The sequence below is a fragment of the Cyprinus carpio genome, chromosome A4, assembly GCF_018340385.1.
Source record: "Cyprinus carpio isolate SPL01 chromosome A4, ASM1834038v1, whole genome shotgun sequence".
Taxonomy (NCBI): domain Eukaryota; kingdom Metazoa; phylum Chordata; class Actinopteri; order Cypriniformes; family Cyprinidae; genus Cyprinus; species Cyprinus carpio.
The window spans coordinates 5,219,004-5,228,226 of NC_056575.1; positions in this window are offsets into that span (position 1 = coordinate 5,219,004).

The following is a 9,223-nucleotide window of genomic DNA, read 5'->3' on the forward strand; positions in this document are numbered from 1 at the left end:
TCAGGATGCTTTACTGTTGGCATGACACAGGACTGATGGTAGCGCTCACCTTTTCTTCTCCGGAGAAGCCTTTTTCCAGATACTCCAAACAATCGGAAAGGGAGACAAAGCCTTTTTCAGATACCCAAACAATCTGAGAAAGGGGCTTCATCGGTGAGCATATGACTTTGCCCCGTCCTCAGCAGTCCTTCACTATAACTTCTTGCAGAAGATCAATCTGTCCGATGTTTTTTGGAGAGAAGGCTTCTTGCTGCCATTTCGTTGACACCCGGGCCATCCTTCCAAAGTTTCTTCGCCTCACTGTGCGTGCAGATGAGCTCCCACCGCTGCTGCCATTCCTGAGCAAGCTCTGCACTGGTGGCACTACGATCACGCAGCGACATCCTCTGTAGGAGAACGATCTGGCGCTGATGGACTTTCTTGGACGCCTGAAGCATCTTACAAGGAATTTAACCTCTTTTCCTTGAAGTTCTTGATGAACCTATAAATTGTTGATTTAGGTGCAATCTAGTAGCCACGATATCCTTGGCCTGTGAAGTCATTTATTCAACGCAATGTGGCGCAGCGTTTCTTGCAGGCCCCATGGTTACATAGGAAGAACAAATGATTTTCAAGCATCACCCTCCTTTTAACATGTCAAGGCTGCCATTCTAACCCAATCAGCCTGACATAATGATCTCCAGCCTTGTGCTCGTCAAACATTCTTCACTGAGTTAACAAGCATGATTACTGAACTAATGCTCAGACAGGGTCCTTTAATGACAGGCCATGAAATGCAGTAGTGACCGGGAAAGGTTTTTTTGGATAAGGTTAATTTTATGGCAAAAAGGACTATGCATATTATCTGATCCTCTTTCATAACATTCTGGAGTATATGCAAATTGATATATAAAAACTTAAGCAGCAACTTTTCCAATTTCCAATATATATGTAATTTCTCAAAACTTTTGGCCACGACTGGATTTCCCCAGGAAAACCATTGTAGAAAACCTACACATTCCCATCACAGCCTTCCTCGAATTTAAAAAAAAAACAACTGATCTGAATGCCCTTTGAAACTCTAGAGGAAAAGTGTGAATTAATACAATTGGAATTTGGGTTGTGCTGAACCTAAAATACAACCTAAATAACTTAAGGACCATTCTAATGCAGGCTGCAGTCATTGTTGACAGCATTTAAAATGTTATTCCTGGACCCAAACAGGGTGTTAAATGGTTGGATGTTTCTTTGAAAAAACTTATTCCACTTACTAATGTGCACTGTTTACCTGAGCACACAAGCTCTTACATCCTCATTGTGGTTTTTTTTTTTTGGACCAAGCATGGTTTGGCAGCTGGGAAGAGCAGCTCCACAGGGACACCGTCGTCTGTTCCCCTCACCACTCCACACCTCATCCGCAATATGGTCCAGACAGGACCAAACCCAGGCTGGTAATGCTTGTACGAGGGCCACTCACACTGCCGCTGGTCTGCACACCACATGAGCATCTGTAATATCACAGGAGGTCACACACCACTGTCCCCATGAGGCCACTGTTGAAAACACCTCCAGCCTCCCTGCACAGTCTCCCCCCAGGAACCCACCAGCCTGATGGGACCCCCGACCTAAGATATTCAGAGACAGAACAAACACATTATTGATCACAAAACAACTGAAGAATCTGTCCCAGAATGTGGCCTCTTCTCCTTACTGATGCAGGTGGATTGACAGCTGTTGTGTGGAGCTGCAGTTGAGAAAGTTTGTGGAGAGCTGCAGTTCCCCAGATGCGCTTCACTCCCAGAGCACTGGAAGCCCGGCACAACACTACATGACTGTGTTAAGGACGGATTGAAGAGGAGCGGAGAAGTTCACAACAGAGCCACAGCCCAGCTGTCTGCAGGCCCACAGGAGCATCTAGAGCGGAGACGTCCAGGAGTCCAGCAGGAAATTTCCCCTCCAGACCTGATGGAAGAAAACTTCAAGCTCCTCCCACACTGTCTCTCTCAGACAACCTGACCAGGGACCAGCATGAAGATCCGAGAGGAATCAGAGGAGACAATATGTGGCTTTAGAAAAAATACTGCAAGTTTGAGAATAAAACATTTTATATATTGAATAAATCAATGCACGAAATAACTGACAAAGAGCAGTAATTTTTCAGTCTAAAATAAAAATTGGAACTACATGTGAGATAAAATATTGTATTTCTATTCGAGCCTTTGAGCAGGCATAAAAATATCAGTCAATCTTACAGTTAATATGTACTCAACAGAGTAGATGACTCCAACATCTCGACTAGTGTGAACATTCAGCTCGACTCCATGAGGAGATGGAACATTCTGAGAGTTTTGTTTCATTCACGTACACAATCAAACACATAGCCCTGATTTCACCACTTCCTTCTCTCCAAAAACAGTCTGATCCACAACAGACACAGCAATCCACAATATAGCTGTCTCACAGAGAACACTTGGCAGGCTCTAATCCGTCAGGCATCACACACCGGCCCACCCCATTGTGGAAACTGAAGTCCATCTCCAGAACAGTGCTGAACCACATTCTCAGTCTGAGATCAGTGTACTCCTGAAGCGACACACGTAAAGAGAGTTCAGAAAAACCAATGCATTAACATTCTTAAGCTAAGCTGTCATTAGATTGCTCACTGTTATCCCAACTCAAACCTACGACATGACCTAAGAATCCCAAAAAACATAGTTAATGAGAGATGACGAATTGATTTATACATTAACCAGAACAGAGTCATCCCACCAGGTGTTGCAGTGGTGCAGTTGGTGGTGTTGATGACAGTATTGAACAGAATGAAAGCCGAGCTTCATTCTCCTTACACTGAATCTCTTGTGTGTGAGCCTACATCTGAGCGTCTCCGTTGCGCCAAAAGCAGCTGCTCCAGCACCTGTACAGAGCCCCACAGTCAGCTCTTACACACAACTCTGCATTCATGCTGGTCAAAGACAGCATCCACAAGTGCCTCCACGTCTGATCCTGATGATCTGTAACCTCCCAGAGCAAGTGAGACCCATCAGAAAGTCTCAAAGTGTTTCGGACCTGTTTATATTGCAAAAAGTGAGCATTAGGTTAGTTGCTTTTGTTTAACATGGTTTTGGACATGGCACGTTTTACATGCTGCAATGACATTTTTAACACTAATTAACACTCAAGTGTTTCCTAAATATATACATGAAAAAAGCATCAATCATGCTTAAAGGTCCCTTTTCAATGAATCTCTAAAATGAATTGCTTTTTGTATTAATAAAAAATGTATTTGGTTTTCCTTTATCTCTCTGCCTAGCCGCTTCTTTTCATAAAAATAAAACACAGACAACGATACTTGGTGGGTTTTTGCTTAGAGGTAAAAAGCACCAAACTTGTCGACTATTGCTTTGTAACAATACCTATTGTTCGGTTTTACTGTAAATCAACTTCTGTGGTTATTATGTCTTGCTTTGCGACTCGTTAAATGCCGGGAATCATGTATAAATAAGCCTATCAACAGAAAGTCAATTATAAACTAAATGCAAGGGTGGCGCGTTTTTACATGTTCAGTTTCTCATTGGATTTATTTGATCTGAGAATGGGCAAGAACTTGCATCTCTGCAAGGTTTACACTTGCTTAGATCAGTAAATAGAGTGGTTACAAAATGGAATCACCTTTGATTTAAAGGACATCGGGTTTGAAACTTTGCAGCCATAAATAAGATGAACACAGTTTTTGTTTTAGCAGCTGTATTTAAACACCAGTGCAACTTATATAAGCAAGCCTGTCCATCACTGTCATTCCGACGCAAACATGCGCAGATGCCAATTGGAAAAAGGATGGTTGGAAAGCTTGATTAAGCTCAACTGCCAACAGGTGGAGCTTAATCACTCTTCCAGTGGCTGTGCTCTTACGAACAGAATTAACAAATTAGCGCTGTCAGTATCAATGTCAATAAGGACATGGTGGTTTAACTTGGTAAACATCAATGACTTCTCTACCTGCAATCTCTCCATCACGATCTGTCTTGTCCCCCGACTGCAAAGCCAACTTTCACCTGAGAGTGGTGGGTTTGTTTTTCTCAAACTTTAATGTGAAACAAAAAATAGATTATAAACATACGGCGTAAGAAGGACTCCAATTTTATTTATTTAGATTCAGTTGTATTAGTTTGTTTGTACATAATTTTAACCTAAAAGAAAAAACGCTGAGATATAATGTAACGTGTGTTGTAAAACGTTCTGTATGATTGCATAATCAGAAGCTTGTTCAGCAATGGTGCTAAAAATTGGATATTAAAGGGGTCCTCTTATGCCCCTCTTTTACAAGGTTTGGTTTTGTTTTTGGGGGTGTACTAGAACAGGCTCTCATACTAGGTTGTTCAAAAACAATATTTCCACCAGAGTTTACAGTATGGGATCGGTGCTACAAGATGGTGCAGGTGAGCTTGTGGCGATGCCGAAATGTTTACGCCGTCTTAACATATTGCTGATGCCGCTGTCGAAGCCGGAGGTGAGGAGAAGCATACCAGCAATAAAAAACCATTATAAATGTGATAATAAACATGCTTTCTAGTAGGGTCTTCTTTTGGAAGGCCAGAACGAAAGTAGTTTTGACTTTGCTCACCTGCATGGAATACCAAATACTATAGACACTTGAATGAGCCTGATGCCGTGAGAGTTTGTTTATAAAAAAGCACAATAAGCATAGGATACTGAAGATATGCTTTGATAAGATTTTTTTTCTTTTTTTTTTTTGTTTATAAAAAGCCCTGGATTTTTATAAAAAACATGGAAAAACGGGAATTTTGGCATAGGTTTATTGTGCATGCCAGATCAGTGTATTTTAAGTTGTTTAATCAAAATCAAGGAGGTTATAAACTGAGGTTTATTTTTTTCTGATAATTTCTGGATCTTTAAGACAACATGGGCACTGAGTTGTATAGAAAACAAACTGTGGTAGTGGACCATCATTGCTTGATTGACGTCAGGAACCGATGAATCGGCTTTTTGAAACGGTTTCAAAGAGCCGAACTGTCTCGAAAACAAAAAAAAAAACCAGTTCGTGGAAATGTATCAGAACTTTTGCATCAGGGTTATCAGAGACACGAACCAAAGCAGAGTCAGAGTACAGGAAGACCGGTCAGGGCAGGCAGGCAACAATACATAGAGAGTCACACCCAAACAGAGCAAGGATAGCGAGGTAGGCAGCAAAACAATTGTGGAGACAGGTAAGAGTCCATGGTCAAACCCGGTAATCCAACAGTAGACGCAAGGCAAACACTAACACAGCGTTAAAACCGCCACCGTCCAGGAGCGTTCAAAGTGGCCGCAGTCATTAATTGTTCCCATGTGAGCCAGCGTCGCGCCAGCGGCCAGCGGCGCAAACTGGCCATTCGAGAGCGATCAGGGGAGGAGTTGAAAATCAGGGAACTTTATGGTACATGAGCTATGATGCCGTTCAGTGGCAACAGTGGGACCGTCCTGTAAGCAGTACACTGCTTGAGAGGATTTCAGAGAATGGCCAGCGCCGACCACATTAGTTCCCAAACAAAAATATATGACAGGGTGCTTATTGCTGTGGCAGGTTTGCAATAATCGTATTAGGTGTCCCTGTTCCCGTCTCGGGACATAAAAAAGAACCTAAAAAATGAGATGTGGGACCAAGGTGTCTGATATTGTTCCATGGTTCCTGGTATTTTTAAACAAATTTCCCTGATTATACTTAATTATTAAGTAATGTTTATACTTGAATATAATTACTTAAGTAACATTTGCAATGCAGGAACTTTTACTAGGCAGTCAGAGTATTTTTACAGTGCTTTATACATTATTAGGTAAAGGATCTTAATAATTCGTCCACCACCAATATTTAATGAGGTAACTTATAAGGTTACCCTCATTGTGGTTAGTCTGCACAAGATCAACAAGCTGTTTGTTTTGCGGCCCACATTCACCACCCATTTCCCCTCAAATACAAGAGCGAAGCGTGCTCAATTCTACGGACAGAGCGTCAGAGGGCTCACGATCTTTCCTGGCAGGAATTGTTCTAGGCAGGGGGGCCAGAGTTGGGCGAGTTTTGATGCCCTCGATGGCGGCGGTGTGAACGCACCAATAAGATATGTCAACCAGGGCAAAAAATAAGATTGTACAATGAAAGCATGTGTGTGTGCAACTTAAATAGTCCTAGGAATGAGCCAACAGGTGCACTCATAATCAGTGCCAGGTAGGGAGTCAATGGGAAATGAAGTCCTAGAGGAAAACTACTATTCAGGTGATGGTGCCCTCTGGTGCCGGATTGGGGGAACCACAGAGGTCTGATGTCCTGACACCCTCTATCCTCTCTTTACCCTTAGATAGCTCATTGGTGGACTGGGTATAAATGTGTTGTTGATATATAAATGTGCAGTAGTTCAGAATGAGCATGTTTTTTGAAGTTCAGTTTCAATAGACGGTATAGCATTGTCGTTGGTATTCACTGAAAATGATTCTTAAAAGCTGGACAAGTTGAGGTCACGTAATCTCTTTTAAATTTGGAAATGATCAGCCTGCATATTCTGTTGAATATCTTACCATACTCTGCTAAAACTCTAAAGTTTTAAACAACATGAAGGTAAACATATGATGATGAACTGTAATTATTTATTTAATTCATTGTGAAAATGCAGAAAAATAATCATAATCATGGCAAATTTACAGTGTTTTTAAGCTGCCCAATTCTTAAGGTGTAGTTAATTCTAAATTGTTTAAATTGTATACACAGATAACCACATCCCAAAATATATGATGTCTTTATTTTCTTACACTATCAAAACAAAATTATCAAAAAGTGTGGGATGCTTTGAGGTTAAATTTTATTCACCTGAGCAGATGACTCCAGCATCATGATTATGAGTGCAAGCATGTTTATTCCAACCTGCTGATCCACAGTTCTTTAGTGTAGACTCTGTTCCTGTACATGTTAAAACACTCATCACAGTCGGTCCTGAATCCTTGACCAAAATGAGCATTACTCAAAGCATCTAAAGGTTCTCCACAGTCCAGCTCTCTACACACCACTGCAGCATCAGGCATATCCCAGAAATCACACACACTGTTCCCACTGACCCTCTGTGAAGCAACCTCACTCGACCCAGAACAAGGACTGTTACCAGTTACCAGTCTCACATTCATTGACATCTAAGAGAGAGGAAATAGAGAGAAAGACAGAGACTAAAAATCAATCAATCAGTCAATCTAAAACAGATGTCATGTGTTTAAAAGTAGGCATAACGGTTAGGTAGTTGCACACTTTAGCCCTGTATGTTCTGTGAGCAAAAATGTTTTGGTTACAGAGAACCTTGGTTCTCGTGCCGTAGGGAAACAAGACACTGCGAGATGTCGCTAAGGGTACACCTTCGCGGGGCTCTCAGCATTAAGTATAGTATCTTGTGATTCTCCAGCTGAGAGACCAGGGATACGTGTAACACAGCCGTGTCAGGGGCCATCCCACTACTTCCATACGTCCAGACGGGGGTAACCAATCGTTACCTTGAGCCTGAGTATACAGGTTGGTCTCAGGGCAAACTCCACGGAGGGACGCCGATAACCACAACTGAGCAGGTCTGAGAACCAGATTTGAGTGGGCCCAGAGAGGGTCCATCCAAACAGCAGATGTCTTACTTTGTCCATCTGTATCCTGAACAGCAATGCTGGGAGCAAACGAATTGGTGCGAAAGGCAAAGCGATGGCATCTAACACCAGAGGTTACGGAGGGAACAGGAAGAACCACAGTGGAGGACACTGAGCAGTCATGCTTGATGCAAACAAATCCGTACTTCTGCTTGGCCGAACCTTTGCCATCTGAGGCACCATTACTTGAGAATTTAGTCTCCATCCTCTGGGATCTAAGCCCTGTTTCGAGAGTAGGACTGCTCACTAGGTTCAAAATGACCTGGAATGTGAAACCACTATGACTGACAGAAACCTGGTCTTCACCCAAAGAATCACACACTCCACCAGCCTATACAGGGGGCAAGAGCGTAGCCCTCCTTGATGATTCAGGTACGAGATCACAGTCATTTTTTCCGTCCTGATCAAAAAAACGTGATACCCCCTCAGATAAGGCAAGAAATGCTTGAGTGCCAGAAATACTGCCAGCAAACTCCAAATGATTCATGTGCCAACCACGTTGCACGTTGTTCCAACTCCAAAGATCAAAGACAATATGCCCCCTAGCTGAACTCCTATGCAGAGCTTCGGGAGCCTCGTTACAAACTTTAACATCAGCATTTTGAATTTGCTCGCAAGATTTAAGCAAACAGAAGTCCAAAATCGGGCGTAAACCACCATCCTTTTTGGGCACAACAAAATAACAGATGTAAAAGCCCTGACTCTATCTGAGCAGGGGATATTTTTTCTATAGCCCCTTTCTCTAAGAGTGACAAAATCATCTGCCTCAAAGCCAGGGCCTCCCCAAGGAAACAACGTTGTGGGAAGAACCTCGCTGGGAACGAGGTGGGCCTTTCCGGAACTGGATGGTGTAACCGTGTCGAATGGTACATACCACCCACTGCGATATCTCGGGCAGGTGTTGCCACAACGGCCCAGTACTGTCGCTAAGGGGCCCTAGCCCGCTCTGTTTTTGGGACCTGCTGAACTGTGGGTACCAAACATTTCATGACTGCAGAAAGTATCTGGCATCTACGGAAACCAGGAAGCACATTGGAGCTACTGAGCTCTTCATCAAAAACCTGGTCTACCTACATAGGGCCCTGAGGCATGAGAGTGGCGGGAGACCTCTAATGCAGGGAGCTGTCAAATCACCTAATCAGGCTGACCCCCATGTCAGCAGTGGGGGGGTCTTAAAACGCTATCATAAACAGGCCATGCACATGTGACCCTAGGGCTTTTTCTCAAGCTCTGAAGGCAGCTTATGGCCTCCGAAGGTATCTGAGATGATGCTCGTCAGTAGGGCCTGACCTAAAACCCCCACCCGAGGTGCACTTAGCGGCAGGACAGTTAACCCTCTGGAGTCTGAGGGAGTTTTGGGGGACCTGGAGAAGTTTTGACATGCCCATGACATTTGTTTAATAAATTAAACACATACAATATATATACAAAAATAGCCCGACTAGCCCCTCACGGATGACTGCTGCTGCGCACAAACAGAAACAAAACACAACATAAAATAGTCCAGGCTGGTCCTCTCTTGTTTTGCACTGTCGTTACTCCTCCTTTTATCCTTCCAGAACTCCTCCGTGGGACTGGT